Here is a 21,494-nt window from a genome sequence, read left to right as displayed (position 1 = left end):
TCTGATCAGTTAGCCCCCACTTCCTACATGACATTCCAGGACCGGATGGCCTTAGACATGGTGTTATCTGGGAAAGGAGGTGTTTTGTAAAATCATAGGAAAAAACGGGAACCTGTTGTACATACATTCCTGATAATACTGGCCCAAATGGTAAGGTTACTTTAGCTATAAAGAAATTAGAAGATCTGTCACTAGAGTTGAAGAAGAACTCAGGTATCACAGACCCATGGGACCAATATTTTAGCTGGATGAGTGGGTGGCAGAAGGTGCTCGCCCAGATACGGGTAACGGTATTAATAATCCTGGTCCTTTTAGCCCTGATTATATGCTGTATTCTACCTTTTGTAAAAAAGTTAATGAGCAAGGCTGTAGACAATAGCACACCTACATTTCTCCACCAAGAAGAAGAGGACCCCCTTATGATGGAAGATGACAAACCCTTCACTCCTCTACAGTCACTCCCTGTCCATAATCTCACAATCCTATAGGGTTATAGGGATAGATAGCGCCTGACTGCACCTCTCCAGCTGTATCGAGGAGGGAAGTGAACAGTTGCTGCCCAATTCTATATACAGCCTAAAAGAGTTGCTGAGGAGAAGGGCCAGGCTAAAAAAGTAGGACCTTTAGTATTAGGGACAGAAAAGAGAAAATAGTCATTTTAGGGGGGATTGTGAAGGAATGTGATGTAGATAATAATAATAGTAATCTGAAAATGTCTATTTTCTTATGTGCATACATATTTTTCTCCTTACTCATTATATAAGTATACAGATTTGCTCTGTTCCTATATTTTCTCAAAATGGCGTGTACCCCCTACCTCCCACACACAGAAGAACGCGGAACTGGAGATAAGAACAAAGAGAGCCAAACCTCGTTATGAAAATTATCCATCTTCTTTTCTATCTTGACCAATGAGATGTACCTATTAGACTGACATAGCAATGACGTATTTGTGTGTATAAAACATTAACACCGCCTTGAATAAATTAGAAGTGTAACGGTAACGAAACTGAGCGTGTCTCAGTGTGTTTACTTTTATATGCATGCATATCAACACTTTTCAAATTAGAGACAGCAGCAGATAACCTTGAGCTCGATTAGAGCTCTTAATCATTTCCATAACACACAGATGACAAAGAAATCCGACAGAGGAAATATAATTCAGAGACCCATATTATTCAGTCTTCCCAGCCATGCACAGACAAGCCTCCCCTACACATACAAGCCTCACTTACTAAACCTATAGACTGAATGCCGTGTTATATTCACTAAATATTGAATGGCTGAGCAATCTGATTGGCCTTTCAATTTAGCTTTAGTCTTTCAAACAGACAACAACTCCCAGCCGTGAACAGTTGCAGTTATAAACCATCCCAATTTGCACTCCCGCATATCAACATCAACAAGTCCTCTTTAGATATATGTAATTAGATTAGATTAACATACCACCTGAATACCCTTTGAAATGTTCAAATAGACTTGCATATGATTAACACATCAAAGAGTCTTCAGCTTGTTCCCTTGCTATGTTAAAATTCAGTTGGACAAATCAACCATTCGGTCAACATTGACTGCATGTGTACATACACACAACAATGTCCCACATAAATCGGTGAACATATTACAACATATACCCCCACTTGGGTCGGTTCTAACTACTAGAACTGACCCATAAATCAAACAACAAAAAATATCAGTACGATTTAAGGTACTGGATGCTTTACAATGGCTCATATAAAATATGAAGTTGAAACTGGTTACATCTCTCTTCGCCAGCCTCTAAAATATCCCCATGAAACAGTTATTAGATAATATAACTTTTAGACCATGACTAGAAAAGGATTTGGTAAACGTCAGTAGCCCATATAGCTGTTAGGCCTTATTATATCACATCAAGATCTTGAATATTGCGCAAAGATGAGCTGATGTCACAGTCCATTCTTCGGTCTGACTTTCTCACATCTCTCACCATCTCACTGAACGTAAACTTGGTATGCTCTGGGAACTCCAATCCACATGTCCAGGATTCTCTCATCTCCAGGCTCAAGCTTTTCATTTTTAAAGATGCTTTTACGCAAACACTCTACTTTCATCTTTATAGTAAGAAGAACCATCAATGTACCAGCACTCACTTTCAAGGTCAAAAGGTTTGGATATGGCAGTAAAAACTGTGCTTTAAACTATTTTCTTGCACTTGACATTCATGAGTCCATCTTGCAAGCATTTTACAATTCACATCTGCTTCTTTCCATTTCCTCAATTTGAACAAAGATGACCGGGTTGTGTACCTGTCAAGTACCAGAATTTGTTGATTGCCAGCCACAATTTGCTTTTGTAATTTGCTGTAGGCCGACCCCTCATTGCATCCAATAGAGCAGTTACTTGGATCATTCAGTCCATAATTACACTTGAATGGTACACCAACATATACATATACCCCCACACGATGGTTCAGATAGAGTCATCAGTGTTTATCAGATCTTCTATCCAGACAAAGCGGCAGTGGAAATTCTTGCCAGTATCTTCACCATGAAAGGTAGAAAGGTCTTTTCCATCCATATATGTCATAGCCTTTAGCATATTATAAACAACTGAATCAACAAAGTTTCAAATCATGACTAGAGTGATGAATTTCACTCACCCCTCTTATAAATTTATGAAAACCACCCAACATACTATAATTTATGCTATGCCAAGCCATTGTGCAGCATCTCACCTTAGATGTCAAATATATTGATCCATACGCATTATGTAATATGTACAGATGTTATGAAAATTATTTTAGGTTAAAATGCCTCTCTTTGGTTTTAAGATAAAGTTCAAGAAATAAAACAAACAAAAATAAAAAATGAAAAGCAAAATATATCAGGAAAAGGGAGAAAAATTAAAAAAATTAGGGCGTTGAAGAAAAAAGAAAAAAAGGTCCATTGCTTGATGAATTTCGAGAGAGTCCATGAATGCTTTATAATTCCATGTATAGTGATATATTGTCTATTCAGCATTTCTCCCATAATTCTCCACCACTATTCAATTTCAGACTTCTGCTATTCACATGCAAGCATCTTCAGACATCCCTGAAAAACAAAACTCTCCAACAAATCTAATTAGCAAGGTCCTTAAACATTGTTTGAAGTTAAAACAAAACACTATTTACACGTTTACAGTTTGGAGCTAATTCACCCCCACTGCTAGAGAAGTGTCATCTGCATTCAAAAACAGATCTGGAGAATGTACATCTTGTACATTCATGACACCCTGTACCTCCTTCAACTGCTCTATTAATTTATCACGTTCCCCTCTCATCTTGTCATACTCAATTTTCAGCTGGTCATATTTCTGTTTTAACTGAGAGAACGGTATCCAAGTCTTTGACCTTTTCTTATTATTATTTTGGTCAGCTCTCTTTTTCATATTAATATCACCTATGTTTGACCCGGAGTGTCCTCTCTGGGTATCATCATAGGATATTATCTTCTGATCTTTATGTTCAGTATTTGTCCTAAACAATGTGGCTAAATCAATTTTGACAGCCTGCTCATTTGACTTTCTCCATACATGGTCTGCTCTCAACAATATGTCTTTTAAATCATGAGGATTTGGGGTAACTAATAAAATATTTTGTTTGATATCTTCATGCAAAGCATCTAGAAACATACTCATATGTATCAAGCCCCCACGCTCAAATGCAAGATTATTACCGACCAATAATTCCATAATAGTTGCTATCCTGTGTGACAATTCATAGGGAGATTCATTTTGCATTTGTTGGATCTTTCCATGAATAGTAACATCAGAACGTACACCATACAAAACACATAATAATTCCAGTAATATGTCCCTTGTCCTCAGAGGCTGAATACAGATTTGTTTAATTCTCATCCAAAGACCACTTCCTACAGAATGTTGCAAAACTCTTTCTAAGTCAGATGGGTTGAGATTGTACATATCTCTGACTTGCTGCACGTCACAAAACCATTTTAAAAATCTGTTTAAATCATGGTATGGAACCATTCCTATTTCTTTAAGAATTGCGTCTAATAATTTTGGTTTGAATGGCTTCATTACAAGCTGAACTTCACCTGTATTATTATTATTGTTATAAACTGTGGTAGTCACAGTGGGGGCAGCTGGTAATGAATTATCAGATTTAATATGAGGTTCTGTTTGCTGCAGATTGCTGAATCCAAGATTTGATGCATATCTGCATTCCTGAGATCTCTTCTCTAATTCCATAATTCTTAATTTTAATCTCTCATTTTCCTCTGATAATTCATCACAACGTTTAGATTTCTCAAGTAAAGCTTCTCCAATCGTAACCGCATGCAATTTTAAATTTACTGTCTCGGTGTCTGATTGGTTTTGTAACCTCTCACAAACATTGTTGCTATTATCAACTGCCTTCTGTAACTGGGTAATTTCCTCAACCTTATAATTCAAAGAACTTTCCATTGTTAGACAGCAAGATAACAAGCCCTGTATAATACAACCTTTTCTTTTACTTTCTGAAATTTTGCTATCAAAAACATTTTTCTCTAAAAATTCCTTCATCATCGTCCACGTCTGCTTACATTTTTCTGGAATTTCATAAGGACCGCCATGGCGCTTAATACATTTTAATACCCATCTGTTAACTTTATCAGAACTGACACTAGCTTCACACTGAGTAAGCATTTTGACTATATTACTAATAATTAAAAAAAAGGAAATATTTTACTCACCACATTAGTTACTCCTTCAGATTCCAGTTCAGGTCTTCTGGTACACGATACAGTCCTTTTTTGTTGTTTCCAATCTCCAGAGAATAATTCTGGGGTTCCCAACTTGTTAAATTTTGTAGATCAGACTCTCTTATGTCACAACCAGACAGAGTCACAGCACAGCTCTTGGTTCTTCATCAGACTTCTGTCCACCTCACAGGATTGTTGTCACCACCGACTTCTGTTACTAAGTCCGAAAATGCTCTTCTGGTCACATGAACGGCACCAGTGTAGTGATTTGGTATATTAATATTATATTGGGTGTATAGATAATTAATTAGTGGTTATTATAATGATGAGGTAAGTACTCTTCCGCAGCAACCCAATTCTTCCAGAGAGATGCACTTTATTGACTTCCAACACAGAACAAAGTCCAAAGTCCACAGATGACAAAGAAATCCGACAGAGGAAATATAATTCAGAGACCCATATTATTCAGTCTTCCCAGCCATGCACAGACAAGCCTCCCCTACACATACAAGCCTCACTTACTAAACCTATAGACTGAATGCCGTGTTATATTCACTAAATATTGAATGGCTGAGCAATCTGATTGGCCTTTCAATTTAGCTTTAGTCTTTCAAACAGACAACAACTCCCAGCCGTGAACAGTTGCAGTTATAAACCATCCCAATTTGCACTCCCGCATATCAACATCAACAAGTCCTCTTTAGATATATGTAATTAGATTAGATTAACATACCACCTGAATACCCTTTGAAATGTTCAAATAGACTTGCATATGATTAACACATCAAAGAGTCTTCAGCTTGTTTCCTTGCTATGTTAAAATTCAGTTGGACAAATCAACCATTCGGTCAACATTGACTGCATGTGTACATACACACAACAATGTCCCACATAAATCGGTGAACATATTACAACAGTTGATACTTCCCTCTGTCGGAAGCATGACCATGATGTCCTTTATAGGCCAGGTCAATACATGGTGGTGAGCGAAAAATGTTGGGAAGATATTTCACTCTGTGTTCTGGATGGAGAGGTCATTGCTGGGAAGGAAGCACCTGGGTATTATTTGGGACATAGACGAGTTTGTTTCTGTGTCCTAAAGAATACCGATGTAATGTTAGTCATGGAACTAGAGGGTTCCTTGAACCTAACCATAGGTAGAGGTGCATTGTATACCCTGGGCACGGTCTCTGAAATCCAGGCACAGGGATGGAGTTGTGTGGGCATGCTGTATTCTCTTCAGTTAATACCCTGTCCTAAACTCCTTGCGTACCTTAACTAGTGGTCTGTGTCCTGCATGACAAGAAGACCAGTGCCCCATAAGGTGTGCAGCCTCTATAAAGAAACAAGTGTGCCTGGTGGCAGGTGGTTTTCAATCCGGGTATTCTGACTATTTCCCATCCTTAGGAAAGAGAGGCTTAATGGAGACTGTCTTTGGAGCTGGAGGTGGGGCACTGGGTACCTTAAAGCACTATGGAGCTGGAGATATTCAGGATCACATTGGGGGGGTTTTGTGCTACAAATCAGGGAAGGGGCCAACTTGCTCTGTCCAGCATCACTTTGCAAGGACAGACGGGGGGGGGGGGGGTCTTATCCAGGTTGTCTATGAGTCGTAATAGATTGGTGGATGACTTAGTTCCAGGATTGTCAAAAATCTTACTTGCACTGTTCTCATCCCTAATGGCAGGGATGGAACATTGTGCAGATATCACGGTCAGTCTGGGTAATATCCTATCAGACTCTACTGGATTACACCCTGGAGTCCATCTTGTTCTGATGGTTTGAGTATGGACAGCCTCAGATGACTGGTACTGATGAATGCTGGATAAAGGAAGGTGTTGTGCTATGGGAAAAGGCAACAATGCTGGCAGAGGTGGGGGTCATGTCTAATAGAATCCGGGGTAGTGTCCCAACTGGTCCTAAACAAAGTTAAAACTACGTGGGACTGGAGACCAGGGTACTGGTGCTGGTATCACATGTCTAATGATGCACTGTTTTCAGCATCAGGTTAAATGGTACTCAGCAGGGTACACTACCTCAGGGAGTCTATGGTACACCTCCTCTGGCCCGTGGCATGGATATAGCAGGAACACCGGGTGGTACCCCGATCACCCCTGAAGAAAGGTTTTATAGCAAACCTGACATTCCCTTACACCTACAGAAACTTCCTCTGGGATTTGGGGCTGAGTTAAAAGCTTGGCTGATGGATTTCGGACAACAGGATTAAATATTAAATGTACTAAGAGATGCTGAAAAACAAGCCACCATACGACTCACCCATGATCAAAATAGATTGATCCAAGTATCCCCCGCTTTAGACGCAGACGCTAAGATTTCCTGGTGGGTAATAATGTGCGTTACTATCAGGAGAATGAATGCCAAAGCTATGAGAATGTGCACCTCAACGAGGTATCTTCTCTCAAGGAACAGAAAGGCCACTAACTCAGAAACAAATCTCTGAGGAAGCCAGATCCAATCCAGACCAGTACACAGAAGTTGCGCATTTAAGAGAGGACCCTAGAACTATATTTTTCTTGTTCCAGGGATAAGCCTCTTTAATTTTTAGTAATAAAGTGCAGTCAGGTTTACCTAAATTCCAAAAGTTGTTAATCATTTTTTATTATTTTTTAATTTTTTTTTTCTCTCCCTTTTGTTGTTAATATCTGTGTACCTGACCTGCAAAAATACTGTTAATGGGAGAGGAGTTTTTTTTAAAGAAAAACATTTGTTTTGTTTTTTTGTTTTTTGTTTTTTTATTATGTATTAACCAATGTATTCATCTTTTTTTATATACGGATTCAAGGCTCTTTAACAGTCTTGGTTGGAGCAGCGTTCAATCTGTAGTTTTTTTTTCGTTTTTTTTTGTTCTTTTTTTCATTATTATTCCCACTATTTTTCCTGTTCATTTTCATTACTCACCTCTCTTCCATTCCTTTTTCTTCTTTAATATTATGCTCTCTGAGTTTTTCCTTTGGTTTCTATCATCTATCTTCTCAAGATAATGTAACTAAGACATCAGTCATATCATTTTTGTTTAAAAAAGACTTTGCCTGCCCACAAGTACCATATTTTAACTAAAGTATCCCTGGACATCCAGTTTTTATGTCTTAATGTAATTCCACCTCCTCTAGTCTACCTACTGCTTTAACCTAAGCCCTGTGAGCAGGTGTGGTGAACCCAGGGACCTGGAAATAACAGACAGTATTGTCTATCCCTACCATCAAGGGCCATGGATGATACTGGCTGTTGCTCAGACTCTGTACCCTGTGGGAAACCCACTCTACTCTTCCACATTACACCCTTTATGAGTATTTAGTCTTAATGGCCAACACTCTGCTCCTGTCCGGCATTTCTCCAATATCTGTACACTAACGTTCTCCTCTCTCTTTTTGTATTCATGCACGACTGTCTGGAGGCCCGCCCGACCCCCACCTGAAGAAGCAGCGACCACCAAGGTATTTCTTGAGATAAATGTGTCACGAATAAGACTTTCCTAAACTTTCCTTCACCATGCTGAAAAGTGCTGTCTCGCGGTCCGATCCAATCGATGCAACCATTACATGATCTTACAAAGATACAGGACTAGATATGCCAGGATCCCGCCATCAATGTTGGAGTTCCGCTCTTCCAAGGCAGAGGGGCGATGAAACATTGCAGTACAGACACTCATGGTTTGGATGTGAAGTCTCAAAGGCACCAGGATTTCTTTGCTATCTTAAGCCTACCTTGAGGAGTTCCGGCGTGTTCAAGAAAGGAAGAGGAGGCCGCAGTGGTGGTGGGGAAGGGTCGGGGCTTCTGGGCTGTTGTGGGTGGGTGCAAGATCATTGAAGGAGGACATAAGTTCAAGAATGAACTTCAGGGGAAATGTGATGGAGATATTGAATTTCATATTTATATCAATGAGGTTCAAGTGGACCATTGCAAGGACTCCAATTAAACTGCCTTGCCCCATAGGATGTATGTATGTGTATATATGTGTATATATATATATATGTAGTATGGGTGTAACTTTAGTTATTGAATTACAAGAAACTTAGTAATAGTTTTAAGGTGATTACTTATATATATATATTTCTATATATGTAAAATGTATGTTTCTGAGCTAACAGATGGCCATTCACAGAGGGTCATTGTCTCTGAACCATTCTCTGGCTAGCCTATTGTTAGTACCAGATTAAACCAGCTTTTCGCGCCTGATATTTTGCCTTTAAAAAGTCAGACAATAGAGCAGAGGATTGAACTGCAATGAGGACGTAAGAGGTCCCCAGATCTTGGACTGTCGCTTCCAGAACTATCTGAAAACTCAGAAGTTGAGAGGTTCCCTGGATTGAATGCTAAATTTATCCTGTATTGTAACATCTGTAATACATCTTTAATCGAAGCTAAGTAAATCTCTTTTATTACATTCTTTGTTTTGTGTTTTAATCATTGCATTTACTGACCACATATCTAAAAGGGTAAATATATAAATGAATCTATGAATAAATGTAACACAGAATTTAGCCCCTTGTTACATAATGGCGCTGTGAGCAGGATATTTAACCCTTTCAGTGCTGGTTTGAAGTGCAGTGATTAATCCTAGTAATACTGTTGTGAATTGTAATGTTTTTTGACAATTGGGAAACTGTATTATTAGTGTGCACTGTGATGGGAGGTTTGTTGCTAGCTTTGCTTTGGTGGCAGTTAGTGGCAGATATGTTTAACTGGATAAAAGAAGCGAAGGGGGGAGACAGTCAAAAGAGCCCCATCTCAGAGTGGTCAGATTCTAGACGCTGGTCTACTCTGGCTCGTGAATTGATCAAGTATCAGGATGCATTTAAAGTGGATGACCCCCGCCACTGTCTCCTGATTCTTGATTTGTTTCGATATTCAAAATCGGAACAGAAAGCTGCATCTATATTAGGATGGATATTTTTGCAGGCATTGAAACAAAAAGGGGGTAGATGGTCAAATGTTTCCACTCATTGTGTGCTTAGCGAGCCCCCGGCAAGCTTTTGATCTTTTGAGATATAGAACAGATGAGCTGATGACCGCGTTAGGTGGATGAGTGGCCCTTTCGCTGGTGCTCACATAATTGTTCTTTGAGGTTTGAAAACGATGAGCAGAAAACAGGTAGGAAAAGGAAAAATATGACCTGTATTGATGCTTAGATTGTGATTACTTGGCTACTGATGTTTAAGTGAGTTTTTGCATGTTTGACTGAAAAGATCAGTTAAACATACAGGAATGGCTGCAACTTTCAGTACCCCCCCCCCCCCCTCCCCGGACAATGGACAATAGTCCAGCATGTTGTGAAAGGAACTGCAGCTGTAGACTGCTTGGATTTGTGAGAGCTTAAGAGAGGGGGACAGAGTTGTTGCAGCTATTCCCCCTCAAACCCCCCCTCCCCGGACAATGGACAATAGTCCAGCATTTTGTGAAAATAAGAGCTGCAGCTTTAGACTGTATTTGTGAGAGTCTGCCTGAATGAGACGATCCCTAAGAGAGGGGGATAGAGTTTGTTGCAGATATTCCCCCTCAAACCCCCCCTCTGTAAAAAAGCTTATGCCTATGATAAAACAGGACAGTGCTGAACATCTGAGAAATGTCTAATCATGTTGAAAAAATAACATCCTAGTTGAAATTGTTAGTTTTTTAAATCTAGGATTATTTGAAACAAAGAAAGTAAATGGCTGATTGATGTTAACACCCTTTAAAATCCTGAATAGCAGTCATGATTATTATAATTTTATTGGTGAATGTAATAAAGTGTCATGTTCTAGGATACAACACTAATGTTTTTTATTTAAGTTTTTCGTTAATACAGAAGGAACCAGATCTATTCCTAGAAGTTTCGTAGATCTGTATGGTATTGAACGAGAGGTTGCAATAGAAACATCAATATGAGTTTGGTGATGTATAATGTTTGTGCACAAATGTAATGAACACCATATAATGTTCTTGTGAATTATTTCAACCATGGTTAATGACAACTTTGAATGGACGTCCTTTAATGAAAATCCACGTGGTGATAATTAATTAAGTAATATGAGCTCAATTAATAAGGGTAATAAAAGTGCACTCATGAATAACAGAAATAATGGCCATATGTTTTGTTGTTTGTGGAAAGTGTTGGTTAAATGTGTTTGTTGCTAACTATTTGTTACTTTCTAGGAAGGAACGGTAAAAATATCACACTAAATACCTTTTTTATTTTGTTTAGTTCCTAGACAATATTAAACAGCATCAACCCACCTGTCTGATATGGTTTGATGTCCAAGAATTAAAGATGAAGATTACAGTCAAACTAAATACTTTATGTTGTTTTTGTTGTTATTTTTATGCAATATGCAAATGTACTGAAAGTTTTCATTGGAACTGATTGTAAACCAGAGCAGCTAATACTCTCGATGCTGCATAATAGATTTATAAGGGTTTCCTCTGATTGAGTTGAATTTAAAATGATATAGAACAAATAATGTTTGAATATTGACAGCAAGATTGTTTTGATATCTGGAATGATATAATACTTGAAATGGTTTGAAGGGTGTAAGAATACCCAAACATTTACATATTGTTCTTTTCTGTGTATATGTAAGCTAAATTATGGCGGCATCTATACTTCTGTATATTCTGCCATAATTATTTTGGTACCACTGTGGGAGTGTGCCTGGGGTTTTACATATAAAGTACATTTTTCTGTATGATTGACAGTTTAAATTTAAAAATATCATTTTGTTTTTTCAAGAAAAAAAGTACTTATGTCTACTTATAACTGTACATTTAGGTTAATATTATTGCACTGAACACAATTTTTAAGTCTATCAACATGAGGTGTTCTAGTGTTATATATATGGTCAGTTATATCTGACACTCAGTGATTCTTTGACCACCCTGTTCTATACACCTGGTTGAGTTTTCATAAAATTTTCTTGGTAAAGGAAAAAGTTATAAAATAGGTTCTTAGGTTTTGTTTTCCTCAATTCTCCTTGATTGCTTGGGGCGGGACTGGCATGTAGAGTACAGTGACACATATGCATGGGCATATTATATGCACATATTGGGATCAGTGTAGACAAAAGAGCCAGTTAGCCTGCCAGAATGTCTTTAGAGTGTGGAAGGAGATCAAAGTGCATAGAGGAAACACACATGAAGTAGTTTAAAGTTGGGCCTATAATTTGAGACAGAGTAGTGTATAGTTCAGGTGGGGGATGAGTAATATACCTGTAATAATATTTCACCTTTAATGTAGACAGCTGAGTTTTTCAGTGTTAAGACAGGTCACTAATGATTATCGATTTGCCTGTTCAGAAATCTATAATGGGCTATATGGGCATTGTTGTTAATTAAGGAATGTTGGACTGACATATTTGGTAACACACATGTCAGGATGTCAACTAGAAGCATATTGGAGAAAGGAGACAAACACTTTTGACAGCAGCAATAGTCTATAAAGTCTTTACCAATGATCAGCAGCTGAACTGTTGGTGCAAGTTCCACCTGTTCTGAGGGTCGAGTACCTGAACTGTTCCATCCGCTATCATGGTTAAGTACCTGAATCTGATGGTGAAGTACTTGAACTGTTTTATCTGCTCTGATGGTCATGTGCCTGAACTGTCTGTAGAAGTTCCAGCTACTATGTGGTTATGTGCCTGCACGTTTGTGACTTGTGAGCTGCAATAGTCCGAAGGATATGGACTTTGTATTCTACAGTTCTTTCAGTTCTACAGTGTTTCAAGTGTCATGCTGCAGCTGCGATCTGGTAACCGGATGTCTAAGACTCTGCTGTCCATCACCAGATATGGAGGACTTTGACAAGTATCTATGCGTTTAAACTCTTGGAAAGGGAACTTTGATGCTCATGCCTGTACTTTCAAAAGGAAGTTTGGTGTTATTCTGTTAGTCCAACATATAGTTGTTTTTATAAGCCTGGATATTTTTTATATTTTTCAGCCCTAACATAGCAGAATGAGATTTCCTGGACAGGTAAATCAGACAGAGAAAGTGGGTCAAGAGATAGAACTTTAGATAAATAAGACGAGGTGTGGAAGGATGTAAAACTGTTATACATTGATTTACATGTGGAAAATACCCAAGGGGTGGGATATATGGGACCATATTTAATAATGAGGAGTGTTTCGCATACATACTTATAATACTGGAAATGTGAAGGATGAAATTAATGAAGTCAGAAATGTTTATATTGGAGTACAAGCGAAAGGACTACCTTAAGTAGAACATCTTGATATATCTATAAGTAATCCTGAGTATTATAAACTAAACTAAGAATCTTGTAAGTCAAGGGGTGGAATGTAGTATGGGTGTAACTTTAGTTATTGAATTACAAGAAACTTAGTAATAGTTTTAAGGTGATTACTTATATATATATATTTCTATATATGTAAAATGTATGTTTCTGAGCTAACAGATGGCCATTCACAGAGGGTCATTGTCTCTGAACCATTCTCTGGCTAGCCTATTGTTAGTACCAGATTAAACCAGCTTTTCGCGCCTGATATTTTGCCTTTAAAAAGTCAGACAATAGAGCAGAGGATTGAACTGCAATGAGGACGTAAGAGGTCCCCAGATCTTGGACTGTCGCTTCCAGAACTATCTGAAAACTCAGAAGTTGAGAGGTTCCCTGGATTGAATGCTAAATTTATCCTGTATTGTAACATCTGTAATACATCTTTAATCGAAGCTAAGTAAATCTCTTTTATTACATTCTTTGTTTTGTGTTTTAATCATTGCATTTACTGACCACATATCTAAAAGGGTAAATATATAAATGAATCTATGAATAAATGTAACACAGAATTTAGCCCCTTGTTACAATATATATATATATATATATATATATATATATATATATATATATCTACGTGTATATGTGTGTATCTATGTGTGGGTATATATATTTATATATGGGTATATGTTTCTTAATATCATGATAGAACATAGCTCACCTTAGGAATGTAGTTACACGAGAAGGCCCCCCCAGGCGTTAATTGGATCAAAGGGTATTGGCAGACCTTAAGGCATCCATTCTTCAGGGGGCCATTAACATGCTTCCAATACACTGGTGGTCCCCAGGCGTTAATTGAATCAGCTCACCAGGGGGCCATTAACATACTACTGTCGGGACTGTTTGGGCTGGGAGATTAAAGGAGATTGTTCATTAATTCATAGACTGTTAGGCACGAGGGGTCGTAATCTCCCAACAATGTTCGAGCATGAACTTTTAGACAGCTTCAGATATGACCAATCAGAATTTAAGGCAGCTGTAAGCCAATTAGCAAAGGGGCTTCAAATGTAGCCAACCAGACTTTGAGACATCTCTGACCCAATCAATATGTTGCATCTGTTGATTGGTGGAGAATGCATATAAAAGAGAGAGGGCTAAATGGTTTTACATTGTCCAGCCCGAAACCATCTAGGGGATATGCTGTCTGAGTAATGTATACTGGAATCTCTGTCTTTCTTTCTAACCTTTTTGTATCCTAGGATTTGTCTTATGCTATTGTATATCTTGTGTATGTCCATTGTAAACATTTATGAGTTCGGCCTAAATTAACTTTACAGCCTAGAGCAACACTGTACTTATGACATCACTGGAGATATATGATAAATTCTAATTATTCTAACTTTCTTTTCTGTGTAAATAAATGTAATTGTTTATCTTTTTCCCAGTTATCGCTCGTTTTTATTCTTATATAGACAAAGGTTTAATCACTAATATTTGTATCGTTAATCGTTTAAGTGAGGTATAAATATTTCCGAAACACCTTTCATTATATCTTGTAATAATATTTCCTCTTTTTTTAGCCCATCTGGTGAAATATATGTGTTCCTCTTTCCCTGGCTTAAAATAATTTGTGCCCAATATCAATAGTAGTGGTGAGTTATGGTGCCAATGGTGCGTTCTTCCTAATCCATCCCAAATTTTAAAGGGGTTTCTAGTTAGTGGATTTGTACTGTTAGCTAATTCTCGGTGCTGCCGTGGTATCCAGACCATCTTCCCTAAGTCAACCTTGCTTTGTGAAATCTCCATGTTTATCCAACTTCTCCCCTCTTTATTATAAATCCACTCTACCAATCGAGAAATACAAATCGCCTGATAGTATATAGTAGTATATTAGTCAGTTTTCCGTATCTTGTTAGCTCATCTGGAACGGGAATTGTTATTCTAGGGCAGTGATGGTGAACCTTGGCACCCCAGATGTTTTGGAACTACATTTCCCATGATGCTCATGTACTCTGCATTGCAGTTGAGCATCATGGGAAATGTAGTTCCAAAACATCTGGGGTGCCAAGGTTCGCCATCACTGTTCTAGGGTTAGACACATAAAAAAGCAGGTCTTCAGCATATGCAGCGAACTTAAACTCCCTTTCCCCTACTTTTACCCCTCCAATATCTGGGTTTTTACGGATAGCCGCTAACAGGGGTTCCAGTGCTATTACAAACAGCATTGGCGACAGGGACAACCCTGCCTTGTCCCATGAAATAAGTCCAATAAGGGGGATAAATTCCCATTTATTCTAATTTTGGCCGTTGGGTGGTGATAAAAGGTCGATATCCATTTCATAATTTTTGCCCCAATACCCAGATGTCTTATACCGCGTACACACGACTGGTTTTGCTGTCGGAATAAACTCCGAAGGTTTCTCCAACGGAATTCCGCTCAAGCGGTCTTGCCTAAACACGGTCACACCAAATTCCAACCAACTAGAAAAACGAAGTTCAATAGCCAGTAGCCAATAGCTTCCGTCTCTTACTTGTTTCAGAGCATGCGTCGTTTTTGGTCCGTCGGAACAGCATACAGACGATCGGTTTCCACGATAGGAATTGGTTCCGTCGGAAATATTTAGAACATGTTCTCTTTCTAGGTCCGTCAGAATTTTCGAAAAAGAAAGTCGGATGAGGCCCACACACGATCGGAATAGACGATGAAAAGCTTCCATCTGACTTTTTCTGTTGGACATTCCGCTCGTGTGGACGCGGCTTAAGTGTAAGTGTTCCAAACATGCAGCCCGGTTGTCATAGGTTACTAATGCATAAAAATAGCTTTTTTTTTTTTTTTTTTTTTATTATTTTCTTTTTCTCTGATTTTATGTAAAGTTTATCTGATGAGACAACAGACATGATCTGGTTTCTATTTGCCTATTCCTGAGTCTGTTTCGGCTCAAAAGATTAATAGTCCTCCTTAATTACAAGGGACAGTCATGTCAATAAATGAATTAGAATAGCAATGTTTTCTTTACACATAAGTGGTGCAATGTTCCCTTCATATATGCAGAAAATACTTCAATTAAATCAATTCCCTTATCAATTATTAAGCAGTTTGCCTTGTTGGATCCTTAGAACAACTGCACTGTGTGATTGATGACCTTGTCATCCACGTGCGATACGGTGTGGTGTGATCATTTTGAATTTGTTAGCTTTAACCTATATGATTGTGTTTTGTTGCTGGCAGTGTTCACTGTGGGGACTGTGAAAACCTATTTTGGTGCCCACTATGCATTGCGGTTCCCATTTAAATTTGTAGCCGCCAAGTAAAGGCAGATGGACTCCCTAAGATGGCCGCGGCGGGTTTGCGCATGCGCGGTACGGCGCGATGTGTCGACTGCAACCTGCAGGTCTTAGTGGGCCCATTTTGAGTATCTAGCTATTGGTGATCACTGTTGGGACAGAGAGTATACATTTCTGTGTCCGTTGTGGTCCGCTTAGTCTGCAATTCACCTTAGCCGCCGAGTATCCTACTCCAGCAATGAAGTCCTTTGCTTCCTGGGGGTGTATAACTATTCTTGTAATTCTTTTGTTTTTTTCAGGGGTTAATCCCTTGTGATAGATTGAAAGTAGTTTTTCAATCTTCACTGGTTAAAGAGGTGTCATACTGACACTGAGCTAAGGAACAGTGGTAAACTGAAAGAGAGGAATGCTCAGGTAAGAGCTGCATGATAGCCAATTAAAATCTTAGCAAGACACAGTGGCAGCTGGTGCTCAAAATTTTTTTTGGGGAGCGTAAAATTTTTTGGAAAAAAAAATCATCAATTGCAGCCACTGTGCCCTCAAATGCTGCCACTGTGCCCATCAAACGCTGCCACTGTGCCCATCAAATGCTGCCACTGTGCCCATCAAATGCTGCCACTGTGCCCTCAAATGCTGCCACTGTGCCCATCAAATGTTGCCACTGTGCCCTCAAATGCTGCCACTGTGCCCATCAAACGCTGCCACTGTGCCCATCAAACGCTGCCACTGTGCCCATCAAATGCTGCCACTGTGCCCTCATATGCTTCCACCGTGCCCTCAAATGCTGCCACTGTGTCATCAATTGCAGCCACTGTGCCTTTAAACGCTGCCACTGTGCCCTCAAATGCTGCCACTGTGCCATCAAACGCTGCCACTGTGCCATTAAACACTGCCAGTGTGCCCATCAAATGCTGCCAGCGTGCCCATCAAATGCTGCCAGCGTGCCCACCATATGCTGCCAGTGTGCCCAGCAAATGCTGCCAGTGTGCCCATTAAATGCTGCCAGTGTGCCCATTAAATGCTGCCAGTGTGCCCTTGAATGCCCCCAGTGTGACACCCCGCCCGTGTGCGTCTCATGCCATCCTCATCTCCTGTCCTCTCCTCCTGATAGGCATCCAATAGTGGCGCCTGTCATTTCAGCCAATCAGGTGACAGATAACAGACCCGAGCACCTGATTGGCGGAGAGGCGGTTTAGTGTTAGGAAAGCGAATATTCATTTGCTTTTCCAACACAGCTGAGTGACCTGCGAGCGCCCAGGATGGCGCTCGCAGGTCACCTTTTTTGACGCCTATTAGAGCCTATGGCTCTAATCAGGTGCTTCAAAAACACACCCCCCCCGCTGTAATTCAGGTGCCTGGATAGGGGGTGGCAGCAGCGGCCATAGATAGATTCATGCAATGCATGAATCTATCTATTGGTAATAGAGGGGGTGGCAGGAGAGAGGGGGTGGCACCCGTGCGCCCTTAATGCACGGGCCGCCACTGGCAAGATTTTATTTGTTTAATTAGTAAAAGCCTTACGTTTAATTAATTATATTGTTAATGGCATAATTTCCCCGAAAAATTTGCTGGCACCAGAGGAAGTGTTAATATATTAATTTGATAAATTGATCCCATTACTGCTGTTGCTTGTGTGGGTGGGAAGTGTACTGCGCTAATCCCTGCTGACCCTCCTCTCCTATTTATCCCATGTGATTGGCGCAGTACACATCCCACCCACACAAGCAGCAGCAGTAATAAGATGCTCCGCCTCGAGGTTCTTCCTTAACCCCCTGCAAAGGGCATGGGTGGGGCCTCATGTCTAAATTTTGCCTAAGACCTCACAAATCCTTGCGCAGTTCCTCTGTTCGGGTTCACCAGATCGCAACAGGAATACACCGAACCCGGGCAAACTCCCCCATCCCTGATCATGCTCTGATTTTTATCTAGATATTAGCAAAGCAAAAACTCAGTTGCTTATCCCTGGTTGCTGGAAGTGACTTCACATCGGAGATCTTTCCAATGTGTTACTAGAAAAAATCCCAATTGAAGATTTAAGGATGGTACCGCAGTCTGCTCACATAATTTGTAATAAAAATATCTTTTGCCATTCTGAAGCTTCCCTCCAAGCACTTTGCATATTATTTTATACATACTGTGATTCTGTACTTGCCAAATATGCTGCAGAAATCTCCCATCACTGAGTCTGGCTGCGGCCATTTTAACTGTGGGCAGCTGAAGCAGCTGGCTGTTCACTTCCTGGATTCACACAGAGGCACACCTCCAGCTCTGCAGCTCTCATTGACCCTCTTATGACTCATCCCCCCCCCCCTCCATTCCTGGCAAACTCTCACAAGAGTAAGAGAGAGCTGTGTATGATGTTATAAGCCCAGGATAATGACCAGACAAGAAACAGGAAGTGGGCTGTATAAGGGATTTACTGGCAGAAAAAAAAATGTTTTACTATCCAAAGTTAAAACAACAACTAAAGCAGAAGATTTAATAGATGGAAAGTTGAAAAAAATACCGAAGGTCCGCTTTAAGGATGGCACTGTAGTGTAGATGACTTGAGATCATGTGACCTGTTTCATTTTTTGCTACATTCTCTGACTGCTGTGAGGCTTCTGCAATTATCATCGGAGATACACAAAGATATCAGAGGAATGTAGTTTGATCAGACGGCACGCTTTTTTATGTAGGTCAATGACATGAAATTATTTTATGCATTAACAAAAGCACTGCTTTACTGATATTTCCAGCTCTGAATTCAATAAAACCACCAGGTTTCTGTATGTCACTATATTTTATTGGTTTGTAATGTTTTGTACCAGCTGCTGTTGTTACCCACACATTTTACCAATTGCCTATTTGTTTCTCCCATATTGTCAATTCATTTTCTTAAAATTGTAACAACTGCCTGTTTGTTGCCCACACATTGTCATAAATACCTGTTTGCACTCTGTGTAATATTATAAATGATTTTTTTGTTGCCCACGTAGTATAACGATTGTCCATTTGTTACCCACCAAACGTAACTATTGCCCATTTGTTGCCAGAGTATTGTAACAATTGCCTGTACATTGTCCATAGATTGTAACAATTTTGTAACGATTTTCCATTTGTTTTCTATGCTTTGTAATGATTGCCCATGTCTTGGAATCATTGCCCGTGTGTTGCCAGCATATAGTAATGATTGCGTACATGCTGCCCAGTGCCCACATCTTATCATGATTGGCTGTTTGTTACCTGCATATTTACTGTACATAAACTCTCATTTGTTACAGGTGGTGTATTATAACGAATACCTATTCATTGCCAGCCTATTGTAACACTTGCCCCTATATCTGATCTATGTCTGTTTGTTGAATGTACACTGATGCCCCGTACACACGGTCGGACATTGATCGGACACACGGTCGGACATTGATCGGACACACGGTCGGACATTGATCGGACATTCCGACAACAAAATCCTAGGATTTTTTCCGACGGATGTTGGCTCAAACTTGTCTTGCATACACACAGTCACACAAAGTTGTTGGAAAATCCGATCGTTCTGAACGCGGTGACGTAAAACACGTACGTCGGGACTATAAACGGGGCAGTGGCCAATAGCTTTCATCTCTTTATTTATTCTGAGCATCTGTGGCACTTTGTGCGTCGGATTTGTGTACACACGATCGGAAATTCCGACAACGGATTTTGTTGTTGGAAAATTTTATAGCAAGCTCTCAAACTTTGTGTGTCGAAAAATCCGATGGAAAATGTGTGATGGAGCCTACACACGGTCAGAATTTCCGACAACAAGGTCCTATTACACATTTTCCGTCGGAAAATCCGACCGTGTGTACGGGGCATGAGAGAGATGGATGTGGCGGTAATAGGGTGCTTGAGATCAGGGCCGGCGCTACTATGAGGCAAACTAGGCAGACGCCTAGCGCACAGCCATGGCCAGTGCCACATTCCTCTTCTGTCACCATTGAAGGGGAGCAGTGTGTGCCAGAAGGGGGCAGTATATACAGGAAGGAGGGTTTTGGTTTAAAGGGGGGAAGTGTGTGAAGGAAGGGGGCAGTGTGTGCAGGAAGGGGGTGTAGGGTTAAAGGGGGGAAGTGTGTGAAGGAAGGGGGCAGTGTGTGCAGGAAGGGGGTGTAGGGTTAAAGGGGGGAAGTGTGTGAAGGAAGGGGGCAGTGTGTGCAGGAAGGGGGTGTAGGGTTAAAGGGGGGAAGTGTGTGAAGGAAGGGGGCAGTGTGTGCAGGAAGGGGGTGTAGGGTTAAAGGGGGGGAAGTGTGTGAAGGAAGGGGGGCAGTGTGTGCAGGAAGGGGGTGTAGGGTTAAAGGGGGGAAATGTGTGAAGGAAGGGGGACAGTGTGTGCAGGAAGAAGTGTAGAGTTAAAGGGGGCAGTATGTGCAGGGGAAATAGGGGGGCAGTGTATACAGGAAGAGGGGCAGTGTATATAGGAAGGAGGGTGTAGGGTTAATGGGAGGGGCATTATGTGCAGAAAGGGGGGTAGTGTGTAAAGTTTTATTTTTATTTATTTTTTGGAAGGGGGGTGCGCTGTGCCCGCAAAATGCGTTGACCTTCCTCATCTCTCTACGGTGTTCAGTAGTTGTATTTCGTTGCCTTTTATATTTTTCCCTTTGTAGTTTGAGCACAGTACCCCTACTTATGCACACAACAAAAAAAATTAAAAATAAATAAACACACTTACACAGTGTTTGCCCTGAGTTTTGAAGAGGCATTTTTATGAACTTGGTGAGTTTAAATGTAAAAATAAATGTATTTTCTAAATGAAATGCTGTGTACATGTGTGGTTTGTTATTGTAGCACCTGAAAAGTCCCCAAAAATTGTTATTGGGTTGTATACGCTCATGCAAAAATCACATGCTGCAGACAAGCGTGTTTCTGATAAATATATTCCTTTTGTATCTTTTGCTTCAGCCTGTAATAACAAAATGATAGATCAAATCTGGTTTAGTTACATTGTTTCCAACAGGCGGGCTGGAATCCACTTCTTCATAATGACAACAGCAGACCTTCCATAATACTTCTTTATTAAGAAAAGCATAAACATAATAAAGTTATGGTGCTTAAATACAAAATGATAAGAATCAAGGGCTGAGAATCGAGAGCGACGATTGGAACGCACGCCGGCTTCATGCTGGATGTGGTGGTGACAGTGGCAGCTGGTGGTATATTTTTTTTGGGGGGGGGGGGCCGTGGCAAACAATCCACCCACCGCCACACCCCTGATCGGTCGGTCACCACCCCCGCACTTACCC

Source organism: Aquarana catesbeiana, linkage group LG07 (assembly GCF_042186555.1).
Source record: "Aquarana catesbeiana isolate 2022-GZ linkage group LG07, ASM4218655v1, whole genome shotgun sequence".
NCBI lineage: Eukaryota > Metazoa > Chordata > Amphibia > Anura > Ranidae > Aquarana > Aquarana catesbeiana.
Note: the sequence above shows the minus strand (reverse complement) of the source record.